Source organism: Stegastes partitus, unplaced genomic scaffold, assembly GCF_000690725.1.
Source record: "Stegastes partitus isolate 25-593 unplaced genomic scaffold, Stegastes_partitus-1.0.2 Scaffold282, whole genome shotgun sequence".
NCBI classification, from domain to species: Eukaryota; Metazoa; Chordata; class Actinopteri; family Pomacentridae; genus Stegastes; species Stegastes partitus.
In genome coordinates this window covers 392,232-419,423 of record NW_007578013.1, presented here as the reverse complement: position 1 = coordinate 419,423, position 27,192 = coordinate 392,232, and the positions used below count along the sequence as shown (strand labels likewise).

At 43.3% G+C, this 27,192-nt stretch overlaps 1 protein-coding gene across 1 annotated transcript in view; it reads left to right on the top strand.

Annotated features, from left to right (window-relative positions):
• The first annotated feature begins 1,351 nt into the window (after positions 1 to 1,351).
• adgrb2 (adhesion G protein-coupled receptor B2) overlaps positions 1,352 to 27,192 on the top strand; it is a 231,877-nt gene continuing 206,036 nt past the window's right edge. The window contains exon 1 of the mRNA XM_008282724.1: positions 1,352 to 1,402. The gene's annotated coding sequence lies outside the window, so the exon portion shown is untranslated. The remainder of the gene's footprint in view (positions 1,403 to 27,192) is intronic.

Below are 27,192 nucleotides of genomic sequence, written 5' to 3'. Positions count from 1 at the left end.
ATAATTGCATGTTTGTATGAGTTTTAGCTCGCAGGATTTGGTAATGAGCGCATGGATGGTGCCAGATTTCTGCCATGTTTTACAATATTTCTGGCAGAAGGTTGGAAGAGGTAACAAGGGCATCTGTTAGCTCTTAGATGAAGGGAGTTTTTTTTTTTTTTTTTCCCAGTCACAACTTATGAAAGACTTGTAAATGCACCAGAAGTAGCCTCAGCAGTCAAACAAGCTGAGAATGTTCGAGGCATGTGACAAACATGCAGCGTTATGCTTTAAACAAAAAAAAAAAATCTGTGCTGTATTTAGGAAACTGCGCGTGCTGACGTCAGGATGGTAGTGGTGGGTAGGAGAAGCAGGAGGGGAGGGAGGATGGTGGTGGTGGTGGTGGGGGGTGTTCCGCTGTGAACGCGCCTGACGGATCCCCGGCGGAGGGCAGCGAGGGCGCGCATCTCTGTCCTCCGCTTGTGAAGCGACTGCAGGGGAGCCAGATGCCCGACTGTGAGCCGCTGCCTGTGGATACCCGTCACCCAAATGCCAGAGCAGGCGAAGAGAACCACAGACACCCCGTGACAGGGATAAAGAGGAGAGAATAAAAAAAAGGGGGGGGCAGTAAAACGGAATTGTTTCCTCTCTTTTTTTTTCCTCCACGTTTCCTTTTTTTTTTTTTTCTCCTTTTTTTTTTTTTTTTTTTTCTTCTTCTCCTCCTCCCCTTCCACTCGCTCTATCTCCGTCTCTCTCTCTCCTTGTGTTTCATCTTATGCTTCAAATGAAGAGCTTCCTTGGACTTGGAGTACCGGGCATCACTAGAAAAAAAAGCCGTTATCCTACTCTGCCCCTGCTGCTGCTGCTGATGCTGATGCTGATGCTGCTGCGGCGCTGCTAACTGTGAGCGCGTCCTCCTTCCTTCCTTCCCCACTGCTTTGGAATATACAGCGTGCCTATATGCGCAAAAACCATGGAGATTATATGACGTGGATTTATCTTTGAAACTAAACTGGACATCTACAGTTACGACGTCCCTTCTTCTTCTTCTTTTATTTTTTTTCTCTCTTTTCATTTTGCCTCTTCTTTTATTTTTTTTCCATTTGCGTTCTTCTCTTCTGTTCTTTCCTTTAGATCTGTGGCTACTTTATGATTTCATGTCCTCGGCTATTTCTCCCTCTTTCTTTCTTTTTTATTTTGACACTTGATTGGTTTTTTTTGGTCGCTTTCGGACACGCAGAAAGTGGGATGCCTGGCGGAGAACATTTGTGGCTGAGAAGATTTCCGCGCAGCAGCGAGGGTGAATGAATGATAGTCTCCTTCTCCATCTGAGACGTGCCATGGATGGGAAACTTAATTTGTATCCACGGAACCGATCGGGGAATAGCCGTCGCATCAAATAACTACTGCTGACAGCGATCAGGTAACGTGCTTTACCTCCACAACTCTTACCAAACCAAACCAAAAAAAAAGAGAACCTCGTTGGAGTGTTTCTTTTGCGCCAGATTGCTTTGCAGTCTGCCGGCTCATTTATTTATTTATTTCCCTTCCTGACATGCATGTGTGAGGATCACTGTGTTGCAAGTCCAGCTTATAGATCCACGACGCGTACTGCTCTCACGCTTACAGGACAGTTATTTGGGCAGTTTCAACAAGACGGAGCTGCGGTTGTATCCGTGGGAGATCTGTGAACCAAAAGTAACGGTAAACAGAAAATCCTTTCCTTCCCCCCCTCAAAAAATATACATCCCAACAGCTGAATTACAAACCATTAACAGAGCACAGGTGGACAGCAGAAGCCTCCTGGATGCCGGATCCCTCAGTGGGAGACACACACACACACACAGAGCTGTATGATTGCTTCTAGCCGCTGGCAGACATGTAACTTTGCGCAGTGGCCAAAAGAAACACACACACACACACACACACACACACACACACACACACACACACACACCACATCGTGCGCACGTAGCCTGCACAGACACTTTTATTTCCATCTTTCACGCTGCTTCGCCTTTTCTCGACGCATTCACATGCTTACGTCCACCCCCCTCCCCAACAACGCACAATGATGGTTTTCTCTTCCTTCTTGCGTGCGTGTGTGTGTGTGTCTGTACGGGGGGGTTTCCACGATGCCATTTTGAGTTTGGAATAACATTAATAAGTCAGAGCTTCTCCCGCCCGCACGGATGCTTCTTTAACAGTGCCCCTAATGGCTGGAAATGGTTCTTGGCAGGACGATGTCTCATCCGTGGCCCGATTCACGTATAGGTTTCGGTTAGAGGGCTGCTGCCGATGTTCCTTCCACTCTAACCCTCCCCACCACCACCACCACCACCCCTGTGCGCACTGTGCGCTTGGTTGAGTGGGTGCTTTCTCCCGTTGAATGTTAAAGAGCCAGGATGTACCAAAGACGCCAGTGAGCGTGCACTGGGGATTGAAAGGAGGAGGAGGAGGATGGGGGTTGGGGGGGGGGGGGGGCTGCTTGACTAACATCCGTACTGGCATCTCATCGCGCAACAGAAAAGCCCTTTTGAAAGCTACCTGATCACGCACCGGGGTCCGATTTATTATTTGCGGGGGCGATTTTTGTTTGTAGCGCCTCCGACCCTGGCGTGCGTCTGCCGCAGTGCCGCTTCTTGGTGCCATATCTCTCTCCCCCCCCACCACCCCCTTCTCTCTCTCTTTCTACTCCCCTACCCAGTCTATTCCGTGTTGTTTTAAGCGAAATGATAAGTATGCGGGCTTTTATCGAGAGAACGGTTCCTTGTCCTCTCTCGGTAGCGAGCAGGTGGCTCCGGTGACGCTGAACGGGAATGACAACCGGGACGCGACAACGCGAGTGTAAAGGAGGCTCCAAGCATTCTCTCTCTCTGTCTCTCTCTCTTCCCCCGTCTCTCTCTCTCTCTTTTCTACCCATCTGTTGAGCATGCAGTATGTGCGCTCTCTCCGCACGCACCCAAACCAGACTCCCATCCTCCCACCAAATCCCCTCAAATAATGGAATATAACACACATGGCGGCGGCGACCTCGATTATTATTATTATTATTGCTTTTTTTTCTTCCCTCCAAGTAGCCATCTGTGGTTTGTCGAACAATTTCCTTCAATATTCTACTTATTACGCCACCGAGTCGAGACGAACTACTGCAGCCTGCTAGTTGTAGGCTCCATCGCAGGGGACACTTGGTGATTTGTCTCTTTGGTTCCTTGGCACCAATTAAGATCTGGATTAACAGGTCAGACTCAGCCAGCGGTATTACTGACATTGTGCTCAGGGAGCTCAGTAGTCAAGTCATGGAGTTTTAAGAAACAAATCATTCATGACCACAGAACCATATTAAAGGAGTATTGACTTTGCATTTGGGCAACTCTTTGCACTGAAGCCCTGTTTGTGCCCTGTGAGCATGGAGCAGTGGGTAACCTCCATTCATTCATTCAAACACAGTTGATAATCGTGTTTATTTTATGTATCTGTTGTAGCTAGTTGAGGTGGCAGGGTTGGTGGTGGATGATGAGTTGGATGTGAGAAAAGGCCCCTTTATAAGGATAGCTGACAGGGGTGTTGATTATCTGCTGGCGTCTGTGTCATTTTCAACCAAAATGTCCAATTTTTGTTATATTGATTAGGCTGATCTGTACTATATCCCTTCTAAGAATAACAACCAGTGTTCTCCTTATGAACTTAGGAGAACCTTGGTTTGGAATACTGCACTGCTTTCTTAAATGGATTTCTGAGAACTCCTCTCACTTTAGTTAACTTCCAATGAGTGCCACAATTTGGCACCTTGTAGTTACTTATGGAAATTAAGCCTGGAAGGTGTGAAATCATCACTATAAGTCAGAGAACGCACAGGACAGACCCAGATTCAGCACCACGGACAGCGGTCGGCATGTTCTCTGGATCATCCAGGGGGACACTGATGTTTCCGTTTTCAGTGTTTTTTTTCCAATACTGTTAGCACCACATTCAAAAAATCCATTCAACCCTCTTGAATTTGGGCTGGCAGCAGATCCAGATGCCTTGAAACCTGGTCCAATAAAACCAGAACTATTTTCACTTGCCAGCAGAGGTAAGTGAGAAAATATGTTTTGCTAATTTAAGAGAAATGATGCTGTTATAGTGACACAGCACAAAGAATAAGTGATTAGTTGAGTGTATGCTAGACTTTCAGGTGTATATAAAGACTGTTCAAAGTTCCCATCATGTTCCCAGTTAGATTCAAATCTAATGTAGTTTATTATTAGTTAAAACAAAAGTTTTTTATTGTAAAAAATAAGGAACTTTCTTTACGGATTATGTAATTGAACGCAATCAACATCATTCTGCTTCTTAAATCTTTTGTTTATTTATGGAAATTATAGTTCATAGGCCTGATTTGCACCGTGCAATATCCTTGGCATGTACCAGACATACAGTGTTTTTGCCACATGATGCTGGTTTTCACATCTCTTTGGGTGCAAAGCTGGTATCTGTTCGTCTTTTCCTATGTTTTGCCCCAGAAGCGGTGTCTCCCTCCTGAGTTTGCGTGTCCCTTGCCAAACAGGCCGCGGCCGTTGCCCACAAATATCCTCTGAGATTTCTCCAGCTCTTTCAGGAAGAGCCTCCTTATGCGGAGCATCATCCTGGATTTTCTCATTCTCAGCGGTGCCAGGGTCCAAAACGGGACCAAGTGCCTCATTCACAGTTGCAGTTAGTCGCTTGCTCACTGTGGCACTAACCACCCAGTGACATGTTGACTAATTGGCAATTATATATTGGCCCAAGCGAGGTGTAATCGGTTGTAATTTTTGGGTTCCATGAGGAGAGAAGTGAGACATCTGAGAAAGTAGGAGTTGTTGCAAGAATAGATGTGTGGTTGTGAGTGGTTGTGAAAACTCCTCGCTGTCTTGGAGTGAAGCGTAAACATAATGTAGAAAAAACTTTCTTTGTCATAGTGACTCATTCATTTTATAATCTTGAAAATTAAGTGCGAAGGCTGCCTCTTAACCTTTAGGTAATCATGTGAGAAAAACAGATTTATGAGAAAAACAAAGGGTCAATGTTTTGTCCAAAGCACACCGGGAAGGTTATACGGAACGGAGAAATGAGACAGCGACTAATGACTGCACTATCACTTAATGATCATCTGAGCAGCTGCTGGAAACGCAACACAAATGACAGTGTGACACATATCAGCTGAAGATGTATGAAAACCACCCAGCTCTGTGGCAGTTTTATAAGGCCTGTAAATGTGATACTAATAACATCTTCAATATCCACCCACATGTCATGCACTAATGCTGGCAATGGTAAATCTGTCTCTCTCTGTGTCACACACACACACTCACATATATACACTCTAACCTCTCTACCTACCTCTCTCGCTCCCCTTATTTCCACATCTCACTTTCACTCAAGCAGCTCTGATGTTCAAGAGCATACATCAACACACACACACACAGCAGGAGGGAGAAAACACAGTACGAAAAGTGGATGTGGCACGTTAAGCTGTGTGTGTGTGAGAGAGAGAGTGTGTGTGTGTGTGTGTGTGCATGCTGTTTAAATAGTGCATATGGACCAGGGGCCAGGCGACAGCTTGGTCTTGCCTGGATCACTGCACCCTGGCTGGGCCATTGTTCCTCTGACACCCCCACTTAGATACACAAATACACACTTCCACCCCTTTGTTGGCCTTTGCCTAACAAGCTTCCTCCTCTCTCCTCCTCCTTCCATCTCTCTTCCTTATGTTCTAACTCCCATCCACGCGTTGCCCTCTTTCTAACATGGCTCCCAATAAAAGCACATCTTTAGGATTCTTAAGTCAGCATCCAGATTTGGCTGAGATCGGGATGTTTTTTTTTTTTTTTTTTAAAGCTTGGGTCGGGTCTTCTTCTGTCAGTGCGGTCGACTGCACCTGCTCAAGTAACATTCACCGACAACTAGGCTTAAGACTTTTCAACATCACGTCTAAAAACTGTCAGCTCTCTGCAAAATCAGCCAACCCAGGCCAGTGCCTAGCAGGGGAGAAAGAGCAAATGAGGGGAAAAAAAATGTTAAAATAATCATTGGGTTGATTGCTGGGTTCAAGGATGGGTCGGAGAGGAGAGATGGCCCAGCATGTTGAAGTTGCTTAGCAGAGAAAGCTTTAAAAAAACAAACAAAACAGAGAGGTGAACAAGTATCCGCTTTGCTCCTTTTCCTCCCCTCGCCTCACCGCCATATATCGTGCCCTCCTACTTCCTATCCTCTGCCATGCTCCATTTGGAGTCACAGATGCCTCTGTCGCTGGGGAAGCATTCATTTGGCGCGGCCCCGGGTGACTGTGTCAATATTTGCAGCGAGTGCCATTCTTGTTTGGGGCGCCTCTATAAGCATGACTGGGCTTGGGCGAGGATAAAGCTAAAGGAAAATCAACAGGAAACGAAAAACCCCGGCCCTATAGACTCGCTCTGTACAATTAATTAAGCCTTTTGGCAAGAAAAGTGAAAGGATGGGCCTCCTTGGGGAACAGATAGGTTGGGGTTGCGAGAGGGTGAGGGTTGGAAGGGGGTAGAGCGAAAACAAAACAAATTAATTGCCGTGAATTGCTGAGATAATTCACATCTCTGATTAATATTGATCGCACGAGGGATAAGAAACTGCCACAATACAACCATAGAGAACAGTTAATTCAATGAGGGTTTTTTTTTTTTGGGTGTTAATAACTCTCTTTGTGTAAAGATGAACAAGGAGACTTTGCTGGGCAATGACTGTGCAATTTGAGATTGTTACTTTTCTGTGCTAGGAGCCCTGTGTGTGTGTGCACACAGGCTTCCTGGATGGTGACTGACTGCGTCCCAGCAGTGATATTTGCCTTTTATGTAATGTTTTTCATAATGTGTGGCCCTTGGGGATGCGGAAAGAGCAAGAGCTGGCAGATTGTATTGATTCAGAGCATCTAAAGCTGCTGTTTTATAGTGCAGTGCAGGAGGCCCCGCGAGGATTCCTTAAGTTAACGTGTTTTCATGATTGCTTTTCCTCAGCATCTTACTGGACAAGTCTTACCTTCTCATTGCCAACCCATCTCTCTTTTACGACTCTTGTGTGCGTCTCTCTTCTTGCTTTTCGCCGTTACATTTGCATGCTTTCCTCTCCTTTTGCTTACTCTTGTTACGTAACGTCCGAATTCCCAGTTTCCAAAGAAACACACAAACACGCTCACAGGAGCTACTTTTTTGCAGCTCACGCACAAGCAGGCAGCTAGTTCCGCTGCTTAACTCAGTGTTCAGCGGGTGCAGACTCATCTGCCTTAGCGCATTGGCCTCATCATCAGGAGAGTGCCCTGCTCTTACACCCATCGGCCCCTATTACGGCTCCTTATAGAGGAGGGCGATTCGTGTTCGCAGGCCAACAAGTTGAATGCTGTGCTCTGGCGAAGCAGATGGAGGGAGCCCAGACTCCTTCGTGGTCTGTTCTAATGGGATCTGATGCGTGCCTGTGCGTCCAGTCTTGCATGTACGGACTCGGTAAATACGTCTCCTGCACCCAGGAGCTGGAAACAATGAAACAATGCTGCTTTGTTTTAGAAACTCGGTGGAAACAACTTAATGTATATTACAGTGGCAAAATTTTTTTTTTTAAACAAAAACGACTGACAATAATGCTTCCTTTAATTTATTAGGTCAAAGGTGTGCATTTGCATTGTTTCAGCTGTTCATTTGCAAGTGATGAATCATTGTTTTGGACTACTCCTGGATGATTTTAATCCTAACCCTCTCAACGCCCAAACCGACCAACACAATACAGTAAGAACGGCATGTAATCTTTTTTTAAAAAAATCACAAAAATTACACCATTTCTCAGGCCCAGAAACTGCAAAAAAAATACAAAGATTTATTGCATTTCTAACTTTCAGTGGTCCTCGACCCACTCATCTGTGATGTGCTGCTCTGTCTGCAAATCGATCCACACAAAGCTTCAAATCTTGATATTTCAGCAAAAACCACTTTATTCTACATGCCTCTGCTAAAAAAAAAAAAAGAAAGAAAAAAATGCCAAAAAAATGAGCCGATTCTGTCAAAAACAATAAATTCTGACCTTCTCTGCACAACTGTGACGAATTCAGCTGTGACCAACAGTCGTGTGACAAAAATGCAAGGGCTTTGTTTTTGACTGAACTGGCAGAATTGCACACCGTGTTTGCGGATAGGAGACGAGTATGAAAACAAATTAAAAATGCAAGTAGTAAAATTATTACAACATTTAGAGTTTAGAGGCAACACATGTGGGCACTTGTTGTACATGCTGATTCCATTTTTGTTCCTCTTTTTGCAAAATAAAGAATCATTGCATTACAACCGTCATGTCGCGCAGAGGAAAGTTTTGAACTATTTCCACACATAGACGTGGTCGTGCTGTTTCTATAGAGGTGCAGGACTTTATATTGCAGCCAACAGTGAGCAATAATGTGTAAGGAGCAGCAACAATGCCCAGAAGCTGCTTGGAGTTCATAGGGTTAAGCGATACTTGGCTAGAAAAAGAAAGAAAAAAAAAACATGTAAAAGCCTCCTTGTACTCCTGACATCTTCACACTTATCATGGGTAAAAGAGAGAAGAAAAAAAAAACATTTATGACAAAGTAAGAGGTGGAAAAAATTATCTTGAATAAGGCCATCTCATTCCCCTCAGGCTGCTGTTGTGAATAAAACGTGTTCTTGGAATGTGCTCAGCTTGCCTGTTTGAATAAAGGTTGCGAGGGGGAAAAAAAAAAAATATGACAAGCATTCAGGAGTAACATGCTGTGATTTTATGTGCTGCCAGTTTTCATGTTTCATTAGTTCTGTGCGAGGTTGTGTGGTATACGCGTGTTCGCTGATGCGTGTGTGATCGGCGGCGCTGAGATGTGTAGGTGCGTGCGCGTGCAGAACCACCCCAGGTCCAGCGACTTGTCAAAGCTGCAGCTTGTGTGTTTTTCCAGGAAGCAAAGTGGACAGGTGGAATTCCAGGCCAGAGGCATGCTGGGAAGACTCACAGTGTGACAGGTGTGCACATTGACAGTGCAGAGTTGCCATGGAGATGATTACTCCAATCTCAGTGGTACATACCTGTTCTCATCTTTTGTATGCACGCGTGTGTGTGTGTGTTGCAATCTTGACATGGAAACTAATGGAGATTGATGGTGAGCCTGAAGTTTCCTTGTGTCAGTTCATGTACCGCAAAGGCAACATGCATCCTTCAATGTCTAAATCATGATTTCCTTTGAACGGTTCCATGTTGCATGAAAATGAGGCTCTCTGCCGCGCTTTAAAGTCCACATGTATTAATGAGGTCGTTCTTTATACTATTAAACAGAGAGTGAAGCGGAAAAAGCCGAGGTAGCGCGTCGGTAAAGAAACAGGAAACCAGCTGAAAGGAGTGGCAACGTGAAAAAAATAGTCTACCAATTTAATGTGACACTTAAATAATCCAAACTGAAGCGACTGCATGAGAAATCATACCCTTTTCCCCCCCCATACATTATTCTCTCTTTTCAAAATTGATGCCTCGCTCACACTGCAGCTTGAGCAAATCATTCTGATTTTAACATGTCTCTTTGGAGCTGCACCAGGACTAATCTATTCCCAATTGAAGATGTATTTATACACTTGTGAATTCGACTACTTTAAGGGAAAAGTCACAGATTCGCCTAAAATGCTGGGTTTTCAAATCTGTTTCCACTCCAATTCAGGTATTTCTAATTTTTTAGCTTCTCTCCAACTTAAAATTGTTGGATGTGAGATTTGGCAGCTTGGTTTTGTTTTGAGGGTGTTAACTAATAGCATATTTGAGCGTTATACATAGAAAACCCAGCGTTTTTTGTGCCCAGAACACTTCCCAGCGCGGCGCTGCCTCCGAGTCTATGTACAAATCCATCTCTGTTGCTAGAATTAGTGGACTCCCACCACGACCACAGCCAGTATCTAAACTTTTATAGCCCAACAGATTTAGTAGAGTTTAGTCGGGATGGTGCACACAGCACTGGGAGGCCTGCTGCTGAGGCAACGTTAGGGGCTAAATAACAGAAAAAATATATGGGATAGCTTGTGCCAACTTCCATCTACTTCACCAGAACTTCAATTTTCTACTCATATAGGGGCCTGGACCTCACCGCTTATGTAAGTGGTGCAGAGTGGCAGCGAGTGGAGCACTGTGATTTTTCGTGTGGAGTAGCTTGTTTGAAAGTCAGTGTCGGCTTCTCCACCTCGCTCGCTCTGAGCGCGTTTGATTGCGGATTCGGAGTCCGTGTCTTTTTGGTCACTAACATCAAGGGTTTGCCTCCTTAAATGGCAGTGCAGATGTTTGCTTTAAGAAAACAAAGAAAATCGTGTTTGCGGTGAATGTTTGTGACAGTTCAGACTGACTGATTCCAGACTTTACAAGGAGCTCCAGTTGTTTCTCTTATTTCCCTTCAGACTGTCATCTTTTGTTGTTGTCTCTGTACATTCATCACACTGAGTTGACATGTCTTTGTCTCAGATTTTTGCCAAGTACAAAAAAAAAAAATCTGGATTTTTATCTCTTATGTTTGCTGACTTTGTATGCTTTTATATCACCTTTAAATTTCTTGCACAATGCCGCTGAAGGGCAGCGTGTGGCTTGGTGAGAGAGGGTTTTGAGCAGCCGATGTAGAATGCTGATCTTCTGTTTTTTCTCAAACCTACAATATGAACAAAAAGTAATACTTTAACCTTTAATTAGAGCATCCCCTTGTGGTCACCAGCACTACTGTTTATAAGGTTCCACTTTCCAGTGTTTACAATTTACCATCTCAGGGGAAAATAGGGGGGAAAAAAAAAAGTATGGGCATAGAAAACAATAAGGCTTATAACAACAAACAGCCGCTGCGAAACAAATTGGCTTCAGCCTTGCAGCTTTAAAAATGAATTAGTGCACTTAATAACGTGACTCTGATTTTCATGGAGCACCGCGGAGAAATGCGGGTCTCGTGGAGCCAGACTGTCGCCCCTTCGCAGGTGCGTGGCGTAATTTACTGTCTCCCCGCTAAACGTCGTAACCAGAGGCTGTGTCATCATTTGGCCCTCCCGCTACCTTCACAGCAATTAGACAGGTAGATGAAATGAGAGTGTTGCGGAGGCCAGCGATGTAATTAAACTTGGAGCGAGAGGCCACCGTGCTCCTATGAAACAATACCCCTCCACCGCCCACACGCCGAGTACACGCATTGTCACAAAGGCCCGAGTGTGCGCTCTTCATCAGTGCGCTTCATCTGTGCTGTCTGGAAGATGAGCTGCGGTGGCGGGAAGAAGTTGCGTACAGAACCAAAACAAAGGTAAGTGTAGGGCATCATGTATCCATCATAAATTATCTTGATTAGAGAGGCGAGACTGTACGGAAGGCTGTAAATCCAGAACAGCACATTTAAAGACACTATAAAACTCTATATGAAGCCAACACTAACAAAGAAACTGCCTGTGAAGGTGCGACAAGCTGGTTCTGCCCGTTGAGCGTTCTCAATACGTTCACATACGACAGTGAGAAACCTTCACCTTTGACACGACTTAATGGAAACCAGTTGACTCTGTGATGGAAGTCAAGCCTGCAGATGCAGGATAGATGGCGATCATCTGCACTCTGGAAATTAGCTGCAGATGCTCCATCCTCTCAGTGCTTTCTGAAGACCTTTGGAGTATTGACTAACTGGCTCTAGGATCAAGAAGGCTCTTATGGATGCACCAGTAGAGGTAGAGTCAGGGATCTTCTGGCTCAGACAGAAGGAACATAGACAGTGGCGACCCTGCAGTTCTTGTATTGAATCAAACACAGTCGTTGGATAAGTAAATATTGAATATTGATGGTAGCTTTAGCGTCTTTGAGTAGTCATTGTGTGCATTATGAATTGCATTGGAATATACAGTAGCACAGATGATGGAAATACTTATAATATGGATTGAATATATCAGTATAAGAGTCAAGGATGCGTCTATTTTATAATAATTTCCCACATGCAGTACATGTTGTGTGCGTACAAACTCATCAGACAGATAAGCTAACTCACCACAACATCGTCATGTGGTTTATAGACCGTAAAAGTGCCAAAGACAGTACTTGAAACTGTGATTTGTTTCATCATATCTGTTCTGTGTGGGGAAACGAGTCATGTGGTTTATGGACATTAAGGGTTTCAAAAGCGATTGTTGGAGCTGTGATTTGTGTCATCGTATCTGGTCTGTGCTGAAACCACTCCCACGAGTGTGCTCCGCTGACATGGAGGTGGTTTGGTTTGGAGTGAACAGGAGGCTGGAAAAGGCCACGTTGAATTGTTTGTTGGCCGAGTGTAAGGCTAAGGCATTGCGACGTACCGCTTGGCCAAATGTTGCTTGTGATCACTGGAAACTAACATGACCATACAGCAGAATGTGAGCAGTAAATCAATCAGGGGTTTGCTGCTGAAATTGTAATGACTTGCCTCAGGGTCTTGCAGAAGCCTCATACATCCAAAGATTTTTTTTTTTTTAATGTATTTTTTTCTTGAATGCAGAGACGCACAGAGCGATTGCCCCATCCCTGATCTTTTTTAATGCATTAGCTGCAGCTTCAATGCAGGATTATAAAACATCTTCTTATATAGCAGATGGCACAATTAGAGTTAAAAGGTTTCCATGTGTGTGGAGGATTGGAGCACTGTTTTATCCATTTAAGGAGCAAACCCTGTAACATGTATAATGCACATGGTAATTAGGGAGAGACAAACTTCTATGTCGTTTAAATGGATATTAAAATTTTGACTCGTTGACTAAATGCACGGCATTGTGCATTTGCCCTCAATTAACCCTCCAAGACCTTTGTCTTCAACGGCAGACGCGTATCTCGCACAGTCATTTCTGTGATGAGTTGTGGTATCTGTTCAGATCAAGCGGGATCAGAGCGTCTGCCGGTGAACAAGGTCATATTGGTTTGCAGGATGTGGCTAGAACACCGGCAGCATTATTTCCTTCTCTCGGGTTAACTTCCACACGCATGTGCTTAATGTAGTGACACACTGCTCTGTTTGACTGCTTACATGTCAGTTTAGTCTGACACTTCCCACATATGAACTTGTTTTCATTCCCTTGATAAAAATACTGCTAGACCACGCTGGTTTTTCGAGATGCCCCCTTCCACCCTGCTGGTTTCCAACATCTGCAGGGAGAGGTGGGCTGCCCTTTAGTGCTATTTAGCTGCACAACATCGTAGATGCAGTTAATTGGCGTTGCATGTTCATTAAATATTAATAATTAGTTGATCCAACTTGTATTTGTGGTGCCAGCTAGCAAAGATTGCAACATTTAATCATTTAGTCGACTAATAACGCGCGCCACTAACGAGGATGGTTCTCTTCTCTAGCGACTATACTTACATGTGCTTTTTTGAGGTTTTCTTTTCTATGTTCCACAATGCATTCATTTTTAGCATCATTTTAGCACACACATTTCTCACCATCTCTACCACGGATGCACTTTCTATGTACATGCTGCACCACAAATGGACAAGTGTACATTTGTTATTCTACCTCACATCCTCTCACCAACATTAACCAAATGAATAAAATAATAAACTCTCTATTGTGGGACTCCACTCTGCAACCGCATGCACGTTCTCAGCAGCTGTTCTATTCGTTTTTATGTTGAATTAACTCTTTTCTCTCCAACCACTGTGTCCAAAGACACACACACACACATGCACGCCCTCCACTCAGCTGTGACAGCTGCACTCCTATTACACACGCATGGCAGCACTATGACACATGAAACATATTACAATTACACTTCAGCAAATGCCATTATCCAAGAACGTTTCCGGAGCTGTACTTTATTCCAGAAGGGCTCCCTGTTGCTGTGTCCCTTTACTTGGTGGTTGGGGCTCACGGAGGCATTCGGTGTAGCCCTCTGGGGGGTGACGGTGAGGCTGTTTTGCACAATGCATTGGAGTAAAATGAACAAAGTCTTCAGATGTTTAATGTCTTTTAACAGAACGGAAGAAAACTAAAAGTAAAAAAAAAAGATGTGGATCCTTGCATTGTGGTTCCTTCATGGTAATCTGATATTAAATGTATTATCCAACATAAACTGAAGAGTAAGATGTTTTAACCTTATTTGTGTATGCAGATACAGTTGACTCGCCAACATGATCTCTAAGATAATCTCTTCCTAAATGCGTACAAAGCTTTTTAGACAGTCACTGAATGAACCTTGAAATCAGTCATTAATACCGTAGGACTTTCTTCATATGTGCTTTAGTGAAGAAGAAAATCCCTGGTGATCCTTAGATAGGTTTTATTGCTTGCGGCCTGACAGCGTTTTAATTCCCCTTGCGGTTCTAGTATCATAGCAGCCCAATATCCTCTCACCACACCATCAGCACCTTTCTCCCGGACCCAATTTATCCGGTGATCCTAAAACTAGCACGCTAGAAACCCGGGAGATTTGGAACAGTTCCCTTCATGGAATAGGACCCCAGTACCTTTAAGGAATAGACCGCCTCAGAATGTAATTAGATGCTGCCAATCTTCTTGCAATCGCTTGGGAACTCGGGGCTAGTGGGTCTCTTAATGGAGATGGTTTCTCAGCATGGCCGTGTCCTTCGGAAGTAGAGCAGAACTCTTGCCTGTTCGACATCAAAGTATCTTGTTAAAATGCTCGTTGTTTCCAATGTCCCCCATTGGATCTGATCTCATTTACTAAATGATGCTTTGTTCAACTTGCATGTCTTGTAAAACTAATTTACAACATTCGCAACACGACTCGGCTTTCTATAATTACAAAAGCAGAGTAATCTTGTTTTCTTCCTCAACAAAAAAAAAAGTCTTCATCTTCTGGGAATTTTTAAGAATAGAAGGGTCATTAAGTATCTCACCTATCTAGCACATTACATTAGTATCACACGGAATGTGCTCCAGAACATATGCCTCTGATCTCTGCGTTAGTCATCTTGTACTTCCTCGACAGATCTAGTGGCCGGTATGATTATCGGCAATTTATAGCAGCTGATGGCGTCTTAAACCCTGACGTAAATGTGGTTTGAATCCGATAGAGCTTAAGCTATGATGGGAATGTAGCTTATGGGACTCTCGCCTCCACTAAATCTATTTCGGAAGTCGTTACAATGATTAGCACTACCATTAGAGCTTTTCAGGGTATTTATAACATGTGTAATGTACTAAATATGAGATGCTGTTAAGGACGAAGATGAACCTGTGGAGCACTAAACCTATAGCATATTCTCACGCTGTATAAAGACATGCGTAAAGATAGACGCGCTGCACAATCTTCTGGCTCCACTGTGCTGCCTGTATGCTCAGTATGTGATTTTTTGTTCTCCCTTAAGGCAAGGTTAAATGCCTTTTAAATGCCTATTCAAAGAATGAGACTGCAGGTTTGAACACATGAGTCATTGTGTGAGGCTGCGTAGCGATGTGTGCGGTTTCGCGAGGCGGATTTGCCGGCTTGAGCGCGCATCCGGAGGTGCGGGCGATAGGGCTCGATCCGTCTACATCCCGTATCGTCTCTGCTTCACGCACTCACAGGATTAGGTGTAACTACATTTGTGTGCGACGTGTGGGCGTGGCGCGAGCTGAAGGGTGTCCGGTAGTGAGAGCCACTGTCAGAGCTGGACAGCAGAAGGTGACGGCAGGAATAAGAGGCTGCTGGCATTATTAACCCCTCACTGAGTTGAGTGGAACAGGCAATTACAACCAGTCATATGGCTGTCACATTGCCAGAGGGAGACAGCTCCAACGCACACACACACACACGAAGAAGACAAGAAGTATCAGATCCTTTACCTAAAGGATAATTACAGTTTCTTCCATCATGGATTTTATTTTCATAGTTTTCGCTGTCATTCTTGTCACTAATAATCACGTTGTATTCGCCAAGATAATTGTTGATATCTGAAACCCCGGCGCCGCCGCTAAAAAAACAAAACAAAACAAGTCAGACGTGGTGAGAAACACGAGCAGTCTGGGTTTTCAACAAATCCCCGGGTTAGTCACACTTGTTTGGAAGAGAAAGGGAAATTGAAACAGGAAGTACTCTCATGTGCACCCGCTTTAAGTTTCACTTTCAACTGAAGTTTTTTTTAAACCTGTTTGCAGCCTGGTTTCTTTACAACATTCATTCCACCGCTGTGTACACACACACATTTCTATAAGGTTCCCCCCCTTACATAATACATGTCTGTTCCCTCTGTTTGCAGCAGTCCTGAATGCTGCCTTCCCCTTCCTCATTTCTGTCTCAAAAACACTCCACCCACACCAGCTCTCTCTCTCCTTCTCCACTTCTATTTCGGGGTGTTAAGCTGCTGAGCATGGCCAAACCTGCTCACAGCAGTATATCTGATCAAATCGATACCTATTTCTCTCCCCAACACTTTTTCTATTCTTTCCTCTCGTTTCTGACTGCGGTTAGCCATGATAGGTTGATTGGAAGGCGATACATCCACTGGGTCTGTCTTGTCTGTGTGAGATAGATAGATTAGCGTGGGTGTAAGGGGGGGGGGGGAGGATCAGTAAGAGGGCTTTGCCATGTTGCACTGCAATAAGGTGTTAGCAGATCCATCAGTGCAGCACGCTTAGCGGAGGCCAACGCGAGCTTACTGGACTCGCTCACGAAGCAATCTAACTCGTCCATCTCGCCTTCCCTTCATGCCCCCCCCCCCCATTAACGCCTCATGGGGCCAATAAGGGAGCAGATTGAGATGCCTTGTAACACCCATAAACAATCAACAATGTGTCAGCCATTTTCCATTGTTTGCCTCCACCAGTTTTCCCCGTCAGACGCACATATTTCTCACAAGAATCCATTCTCACCTCCCCGTTCTCTCCCATGTTGCTTTCCCTTTCACATCCTTCCCTCCGCCACACTTGAAACTGTAGTGTGCTAATTTATTTGCGTCTTCTGAGAGAGCGTTATCTTTCTTTTTGTTCTGTTCATTGAGCCTTCTCTCTCTCCCCCCCCTCCTCGCGTGATTATATCTCCCTCCTTTGGTTTCGGAGGAAGGTTTATTATTATCTGGGTGCAGGCTACGAGAGGGTTAGAGTGATTCTGTTGGCTTTTAGGAACCACAGGGGGGTCAGTCTGCTGCATCTCTTTTCCAGACGTCTTTTTTTTTTTTTTTTTAGCCGCTGTCTCGCTGCGCGCTTTCTTCGGCTGTGTTTTTGATGCATCTGCGCGCTGGCTCAGGTCTTGTTAGTTTTAGGAAAATGTGAGAAGCCACAGTTTTTCATTAGTGCAGCGGGTCCCATCACAGTAGACTGAACACACACACACACACACTCAACTAAGCCATTTATTCATGACTCATCCAGCAGGCCAACACGATGTGAGCGTATGTGGGAATGTGTGCCGCCTTTGTTTTTGCTCTTTTAAGGACATCTGAAGACTCTCCTCGTACTGTGTCTTCACCTCTGTGTATAGCCGTCCATTCCTATCACTCTCACCCGTGTCAGTCACCCTCCTCGATGTCAACCTACTCTCACTCAAAAGCTGCTTTTCCTTCCTGAAGCTTGTTTATATTGGAGGTTTGTTTTCCATTTTTTTCTCCTACCTGGCATGCATTTTTTTTTGTGTGTGTGTGTGTCTTTTAGTATTTTCATTTTTGCAGACTTGTTGTTATGGTTACAAGCTTGCTACCTTTGAAAATCCAGCAAATTTTTTGTGTGTGGTTTTGAAACTCTCTTGTGAGCCTGCACACACGAGGATACTTTTCGGTGTCTCTCAGTGTCTTCAAACATCTTCACTTTGACGTGAACGCGGTAGAAACAAATTTCCGGTAGGGGAGCGATAAAGTGTCTGTCTTTTTTTTTTTTTTTTCTTCCCAGACTCGAACGCCCCGTTAAGTGCTCCCCAACACACCAATTAATTAGATCAGTTTCCTTACAGTGGGCACTTGTACACCAGGAGGTAGCCTACTTTTGCAGTTGCTAGGGATACGTTGAGAGTACTTCACTAATTAAATGAATTAAAATATCGAGCTCAAGATTTGGGGTGTATAATATACATTTTTGACTACATTCACAGTTAGTTACCCGTAAATCTGACAAGAACAAGTGATCAGAAACTGTTTGCTCCAAGAAACTAACATCAACCTGAGAGTGTAAACAGGTTAAAAATAGCTGTAAGAAACTTACTGAATGGATAGTTGCCATAGCAGTCAAAGAGACAGTCAGCTATACTGGCTAGCTGTTGGAGAAATGGTTGAAATTGCTTGCTAAAAAGAACTGAACAAAGTTTGACAGGTAGGCTAAAAGTCATGGAAAAGTGTTAAAACTGCAAAGATTAGTGGATGAATTAAAACACGCAGCTTCTGTCTGTTAGAAGAAAAAGTATAAACTGAGAAAAGGAACTTATCCATTGCTGTTTGATTGCATTAGAGAAGGGTTGTTTCAGTATTCACTGCTCAGTTCGTCTGTTTCTGAAGTTTATGAAAGTTGTGTTTGAGCTTACCTGCAGGTGCACCAGACAAAAGAAGCAGCTGAATTTGACAAACTTCCAACGCCTGAGTATTAGCCATTGTTCGGATAAAGCGCCAATGTTTCGTCTCCTCCTCCTCCTCCTCCAGCTCTGTCACGAAACCTCCCTCTCCCTCCCCACATGTTCCCTATACATTTTTTACTTTGCCCGGTGACTCAGTGCTCGCTTTGTGGATTCCATCATCACGAATTTATGAGACGCCCTCAAATGCACTCAACTTCTGGAGGCGTGGTACTGAATAACATTTTATTTGGGTTGTTGTTGTTTGTTTATCCCACTCATCCTTTCCACGGATTCTTATCTTTACTGGCACTCCTCTTCCCTGTCTCATTTCCCGCCAACTTACATTCATGTAAGGACTCTCTCAGAGACACCAGTGACACCACTGAAGCATGTACCCAATCAAAGCCTGAGCTCTGATAGGCCAACGAACACATCCTCTGTGCTCTTGATCAGAACTTTGATTGACACCCTATCATATCCTTAAAACGAGTCCATATTAAAGGGATTTCTAGCCTTTCAGTTGCGGAAACAGATTGTTGCCGCGCTTTCCCAGCACATAATGAATCATAAACGTCAGTCACGGTTATGATCAAAATTGTTGTGATGAATCCTTTTTTGTCTGTTGTCAGTGAACGGCACCCCTTTTTTTTTTTTTTTGCTTCCTCTTGGCATGCATGGGTGCTGGAGATCCAATTCATCAGGGTAATGGGCCCCCTGAAAGCAGAAAATGTCAATTTAATGAGATACGCTGCCGATATACATATGGCCACTAGCTCTTAAAGACCCGTGTCTGTTAAGAATCATATAGCAATAACACTTTGGCAATAAAGGACAACCGTGTGTGAAATATGTGTGACTGGTAGCTCCTGGTGTCAATATGGTGTCTGTGAGCGTTGCTCGTCTGAAAATGGATTATAGCAGGTACCGGTTATAATTAGAGGAATGTTTGCTTTCGCATTAGCCGTTATCCTGAGTCTGTCAGTGGGATTTAGTTCTGGCAACTGAATTATTAAACACAAAACTGTAAACCCTTAAATTTAAACAGTTAGAATAGAGTTTTTTTTATTATGAAAGACTGGAGCATCTAAAAGGTAGGCTGTCACTAACCAAAGCAATTATCAGTTCACCTGTAAAGATTCGGTAGATGTTTCTGTGTGTTTGTGTGCAAATACTGTACAAGCAAGTATGTATTCATGTCTTCTATGTTTTGGTAGATATATCTGTGTGTCTTTCAAGGAGATGGAGAGTCTCTGCACTGTTGGCTTATAATGGGATTAATCTGCTTAATGAAAGAAACTGGAAAAAAGTCTTGAAATCTCCCTCCTGAGTTTATTTTAAAAAGCGCTAACCCAGCAATTGTCCTGTAAATAGAGAGCAGAGGCAGTGTCAGGGCAGAGGAAGATGAGACGGGAATCATTTTCATGACGCCTTTTAGTAATAAGTGCTCTTTTCTTCACACTTACCATTTTGTTCCTTGTTGCTTTGGCCAAGCAGCAGAGCTTCTTACCATTTTTTTTGTATTTTTTACCTTTTCCTATACACCTTCTTCTTCATCTTATGCTGTGTTCTTCTTCTTCTTTGGCTTCTTCTTTTGCCATTTCAGTCAATGGCAGCCCCTTGAACTGTACATGAGAATATTTTTAAATTTGGCGCATTGATTGTGGACAGTCCCTTGATTCCTTTTACAGAGTTTCATGTTTGCACCTCAAGCTCTCTAACGCCACCAGTGGGTCAATGTTAAAGGTTCATTTATGCAACGAACTTTGGAAGCGTTTTCAAAAAAATTAGACACCTTAGATTCCTTAGATCAAGCAGAGTCCAACGTTTTCCATGATGGTAATTTCCCCCCAGTAAGATTTTATGAAAAAGTAAAATTTTCACAGGATATCTTTTTTTTTTTTTTCAGTCTTCACCAAATTTGGCTGAATCTAAGCCTCACCATACTGGATGTAAAACTTTTGAAATAAATTCATTCCTCTGCAAGCTTTGATGACCAAAACCAAACATACTACATCATCTTGGAGCTCTATTTTGAGGAAGCACAACATAATTTTACATTATTTGCCTGCAGTAGGAAAAAAATGAGTTTTGCCCAAAAATTGCTGACGTGTTTGCCCTCAACAAACAATTCTTGTATTTTGTAATATAGTGGGAGAGGACAAGGCTGAGCCATTTCAACCTGCCATGTCACCTAATTGCTTTATATTGATATAACATATACGCCATAATTGGATTTTAATGACATATTCAACATTTTTTACTTTAGTTTTCACCAATCCTTGTGCAGACCAAGCCTCACTGAAGCAGATCAGATAAATGTCAGAATTTTCTGCCTGTTTCGATATTCACAAGAGCTTCTTTAAGTGTTGATGTCGCCCCCTTAACAAGAGCAATCCTTGTGTTGAGTGATACTTGGAGAGATCTCAAAGATGAGAAATTGCGGTATCATTGTACTTAATGTGGCTGCTGTTCTTTTTTTAGAAATAATTTAAGAGCATTGTCACAAGCCCCAATTTTTTTCCAAATTTTAATTAAATTGCAGAAAGATCGTTCCTGCGATGAGATATTTAAATGAACAGAATGTTATTGTAGACACATGCCAAATCAACATACATGAACATTGAAGCCTCTGATTATCACGAAGTTATGAGCGACACAGATGTCAGAAAAATACTAGAAGTAATGTTTTAGTGTAGATACCTGGCATCAAAAGATCTGCAATATTTCAAGCTTGTAGATGCTGAATTTGTCATATGTCAGCTTGTGCACAGCAGGAAAAATGAAAAAAAACAAAACAAAAAAGTATGACGTAACCTCATGTATCAGTTGCACCCAGTCTTTGGTTAACTGACATAAAACTTCCCAGTGCTTTCAGCCGCCCTTTTAACATGATCAGATCAAGTTGCCATGGTGACTGTGCAATGCTGAACTGCTTGTTCCCCTCATTACTGCTTGCAGCTCTATTTTCCAATCAATTTCTCTTTACTTCTGCATGATTTTTACTGAATTTTGTCCATCATAAAAGCATACCACTCTATGAGTTCCCAATATGTTTCGAAAATCTTTTTTATTTTCTTTCTTTTTTTTGCTTTATAAAAACGACAATTTCTTCTTCTTTTTTTATTTGTTACTGTTCATTCCAAACAGTAAAATCCAGGTTGAGGCCGGGCGAGGCAGTAATGAGTTATGCCTGTTATATCTTCCACTGGCTGACAGTCGAATTTCATCGCTATACAGTTTTAAAGATGTGTGTGTGTGTGTGTGTGTGTGTGTGTTTATCTCTGGGCTTGTCTGCATCATGCTGGATGTATGTGAGCGTGTGTTTGGCGCTTAAGTGAAACGATCTATCATCACCATCCTCCTCCTGTTCCATCATAAGCATGTGCATTTCAATAAGAAGGCGCCGTCACGTTCCCGTCATTTACACAGCCAGGATTATAATCCTACCCAAACTCTCTGTCGCTGAGGGTAAAGGCTCATATCTTTAAGCCGTATCCATATTCAAATTCAAATTACAGATAGCAATGTGCTAAACATGGCACTCACACCTGACTGGATCCATCACAGAGAAGAATCACCCAGTTAGAATCTAGGACCAGTTTCAAATTTGTCATTGTTATCCCAACCAGTGGCCAACTTGGTGTCAGCAGCGACTCCTTTAGCTGACTTTAATTCTTTATGACCAACATAAACCCAGACACTTTGCAATCAAATCATCTTGGCAACCAGGCGAGCCCTTATACAGAGTGAAATATACTCTGGGCTGCTGCTCTTTTTTCGCAGGTGTTTAAAATAACTAAGCCTATTTGGATGGAAAAAAAAAGTTGCTCCCACAATGGGTACTTAAGTCGTTTGGCTCGAGACGTGCGGAGCGTTTGGCCGGAGAAAGGCTTCGCTGCGCTTCTGCTTTCATCTGTCACACTTACATCATTTCATTCACTAAGTCAAACAGGAGGTGTGAGATTTGGCATGCGTGTTTCCATTTGGGAAGCGTGCATATGTGCGCGTGTTTGTGTAAGAAAAGCAACCAACTGGATCTGCGAGCTAATGGCTGAACAAGACAGATTCATTATGTTTTCCTCATAGATATTCTACTCGGGGCTTCAAACACGAATAAACACCGACGACACTGTCATTTATCCTGTCAATTATGCGCTAGACATGTTTCTACCGGGTTAATGATTGTGACTAAGTGTCACTCATGTGTGCATCCAACATATAGACGCCGTGCTTTGCTAAGCGTGATTCACACCTTTGACTCGGATGTTGCCACCACGTGAGCGTCATCCACGTCCGACCGCCGCGATAAGAGCGCGCAAGGATACGGCGCTAAAAACGGAGAGCATGCGCAGCGGTTGTTACGCGACGACAATGATAAGGAGATGCAAAGAGCAGAGTGTGGGAAGAACACAGTGTCTGATTTGGCTGTAGTGCTGCCTTCTGTCTGATCTTCAGCTAAAAAGGCCCTAACTCCTACAAGAGGCTTATAACCCCTCGCTAATCCCCCCTTCTGACTCATTTCACTGCAGTTTGAAGCTCTCTCTTTAAATCTCTTGTTCGCTTGCTGCCGTGCATTTGCGCACACACACACACACACACACACACACACACTTGCTCACACATATATATATGCCAGAGTCTCTGAATAACAAAACCCTTCAGTTGAAATGGAAATGTCTCGCTGGACCGGTAAATTGCACTGTGAGAAATATCTTTAGCCAAATGTTCACACACAGACACAAGCGGAGACACGAGCACACGCTTGCAAATCCATTTTGTGATTCCGTGTTTAATTATAAGTGCGTGGATGCTAGCCACCCGTGACCTCCATTACTGATAGTTTTTTTTGTTTTGTTTTCTTTTCAGCTCGTGTTAAATGTTTTCTTGTTTCCGAACATAATGCTTTTCATGGTGAGAGGGAAGAAAGACGCCCTCGGTGGATGTTCACAAAGGCGATGGACACACACTGAACCCATTCAGTTCTTTTACATGTGTCACATTGTCTGTCGTTTCTCACTTCAGTCTAAAATTAACTTTTTCTTTTACTGTTTTTGGTTAGCACGCCAAATTAAAAATAGTCAACCGTTGAGCGAGCGAGGCTATCAAAGGTTTCGAGGGGGACAGGAAGTAACCCCCCCCCCCTTTTGACAGAAGGCCTTTGTGTCATTATTAAAGATTAATGTTTTTACGAGCACTGGAGGAATTAGCATTAGTGACGGTTTTAGTGTCAAACGCTTGTTTCAGAGCTGTCACTCGCTCCCGCCTCCCTAAAATGAGACGACTTAATATCATGCCACTAATAATACCACCTAATCACAGTGCCAAAATAGCAGATCACAGCCGTGGGTTTAGCGGTGGTGGCGGTGGCGCAGAAATACAGAGAAAAAGACAGGATTCTGTCACACTGCGCCCTGATGGTATTCATCGGAGGCTGGAGCCACTTCTATTTGCGTCTGCTTCGCGTTTTATTATCGCAATTGTCCCTTTGATTAGCATGTAAAAGCCGATCCTCTTTTTGCCACACCTATTTTGGGATAAAGATAAAGAAAGCGTCGGAGACAAACCGGTCGATTCAGCTGTTTGGTGATTTTGAGCTTTAAGCTAAACAACGTGATTCTTCAAACTCTTTATAGTCTTTATAAGAGGCCCCTGCGCTGGCTGTAATGCAGAATATTCCATATTTAAGAAAGCTCAGCGGCAGCTCCCACTGATAGATCGTTCTACCTTTGCTGTGGCGCTGCTGCCGCTGCACTCTCCATCTTCATTGTCCTATGGAATTGCATTGACCAGTCACATGTGAATGGAATGAGAATGTGGTTATGGAGAGATGGATATTCGCTATGCAGAACATATCACTGTCTCCCCATTTAGAGCCATTAAGCTCTGTACTCAAACAATATTTCAGCCCCTCTTTAAGGCCAGACTATCAGGGGATTTTTTTTCTTTCCTTTTTTATATGATCCAATTACCTTTGTTCATCAGACAGGAGTTAAATGGCAGCGATTCTCTCTGTAATTCCTGCGCTGGCAGCCTCATGACACACATGCTTGAACCCAGATGCAAGTATACAGTCTCCTGTGCGGCATGTAGGATGAGTGTGTAATAGCTCAGTGATGAGGGCGGACTTATCACTGAACCGTATGAACCATTTAGGCCCCCCCCCGTTACATAAATGCATATATTGTGGGCTCAGTGAGTAAAGCAGCCATCACAGTGTTTAGACTAGAATGCCGGGAGCAGTGCTGTATTTACGGTTCACCGGCAGAGAAATTCTACGCCTCAAACCTGCATCAGTGAGTGTTTTTGATAATATAGATTCAAAAGATTTATACTAAGGAGTTGTCTGCAGCACCTACAGCAAATCAAAGACTGCTAACATCTGACTGTGCAGCTCCACAGAGATTGTGGTTTCACAGCCCTCCCTCGTAGTTACTGTATAATGAGCAGCTTCATGAAGCCTTGATAACACTGTCTAACCAACAATCCCAACTAAACAGAGAGTGGAGCAGCCATCAAGCTAAAGAGCTAATAAGTTTAGTCGGTGGGGACCAAAAACAAAGCAAAAAGGCAACGATTACGAGGTGGTTTTAATGTTTTCTTTGCACCAAAGTAGCCACGGTTTGATTCATGTAGGTGTTTTCAAGCATAATGTTGGAAAAAATAATCAGCAACATCGATGCTAGTTTTACTTTCAGTCGCTTGATATTTCATGATAACACACTTTCAGCAAGGTAATTCTTGGTCTGACTGAAAAGAGCAGACACAGTAAAAACCAAGCTCAACTTGCCAAGCCACATAAATTTCAAAGAGACTATTTAAAAAAATAAAAAAAGAAGAATTGTGACACTGTGTCAGAGCCGTGTGTCAGTTTTTATTGGTGCAGAATGGGTCTTTTTGAGGAGTGACACCAGACAATAAGCATGATTAATCACGTGTATGGTAAAGACAATGAGTCTGTGTGACCTTATTTTATAGGAATCTGTGTAAAAACATGTCTAATATGCGTGAGTACATTTAAGAACAAATAACAAATCTGGTTAAAGAAATATACTTTTTTTTATACTCATTACAATACACACATTTTCTGCTGAGGATTCTCCCTTGGCGCTGGCTAAACCCTCATTGGGGTTGCCAAAAAATTCCCCTCTGCAGAGAAAAACCCAGCTTGTACCCCATGAGGAGCATCTCAAACAAATCCTTTGTTTTCCGTATGCAGGACACGAAATTGTTCTAACCACACACAGTTCCCCCTTAAATTGTGCTCCACTGGGGTGCGTTCCATCTCATTTCTGCCCCTGTTTATTGCTAATTGTTAACTAATGAATTGTTCTCGGCTTCCTCTTTAAACATATATAACTAATGTACAGTAAAGACAGCTCCTGCTTAGCGAGGGAAAACTATTACACAAACAGAAGAGCACCGAAATGAGCTCGGAGCTGCCGAGGCTTCCTGCAATATATTATGTTCACGGCGCTTGTATCACTTTTGAACCTCCTTGTTTAGACTTCCGTCAACAGGCATGTGTTTAAAGTTTACAGCACAATTCCAGAGAAAATAGAAAAAAAAAAAAGGCTGGACAGTTTTAAAACACAGCACACAGATTAACAAGCTGACAGATAAGCAGATTCCTGTGTTGGTAATTACATTAGCAGTGGGAGCGGTGGTGTTTTTCCTCTGATACTGCAATGTCCTTGCTGATGCGCTTTTACCACGACCTCACAACTTGTTGTTTTTTTTTTGTTTAGGGCAATTAGCATTATGCTAATGTCCAACTAGTTGATGATCGTTGGTATGCAAGTGGACGCAAGTGATTAAGATGCTTTCAACCAGTCGATGTGTGTTGACGGCTTGTCCTGACTGAGTAAACAGAGCAAGACAGAGGATGGAGGGATGAGAGGGTACATGTTTGATTAGCCTCTGAAGAGAAGGATGTGCCTTTAATCCCTCCTCTAACTAATCCTCCTCTTGGAGGGTCCTCACTGCCCGGGGGCGAAAAACTGTTCTAAGACCTGAGTGTGAAGCCAGTGATCATACTGTAGGGCTCTTTTGCCTCTGTCCGTCTCTTTCATTCCTCAAACTGCCTCCTTTTTTTTAAAACTCGTTCTTTCTATCATGAATCAGGAAAATTCATATTCAGTACAAAGGGGACGTGTTTGCTAATAATGTTAGAAACCTCTGACAACCGTTAGAGATGTGCTTTTGTTCATCAAATCATTTTAGTCCAGACGGAAATGTCTTAACTTTTCAAAGCGTTTGGACTTTCCGTGACATTTTTATACTTTAATGACACCTATAGGGAGGATTGCCATGACATTTATTCTATTCAAGCTCATACGTGTCAGCCGATGTGAATGGCAACCTTTAGGGCTCTAATCCAACGGAAAAACTAGTAAAACCCATTAAAAGTCCTCAGGGTGTGTAAATGGCAGCATGTATCCAACATTAACATTTAATTAAAAACAGAAACTGCATCTGCAGACCAAAATAAATCAAGAACTCTGTATGGTCTGTGTGTGAGACATCAAGGTGGCAGGATCCAGTGTGTGTAAAATCAAAGGAACATTTTAAATCCAAACTGCACCAGAGGAATAAACATGGGAGGGAGAAGCAGCCACAGATGATGATGTTTGCACATCCCAGATCGAAATGGGCTGAAGTCATGCTTTGCGGCGTCATAACGCGACGCAATCTGCCGACAGCTGTGGCACACTTTTCGTACATTTCTAAGCAAATCTGT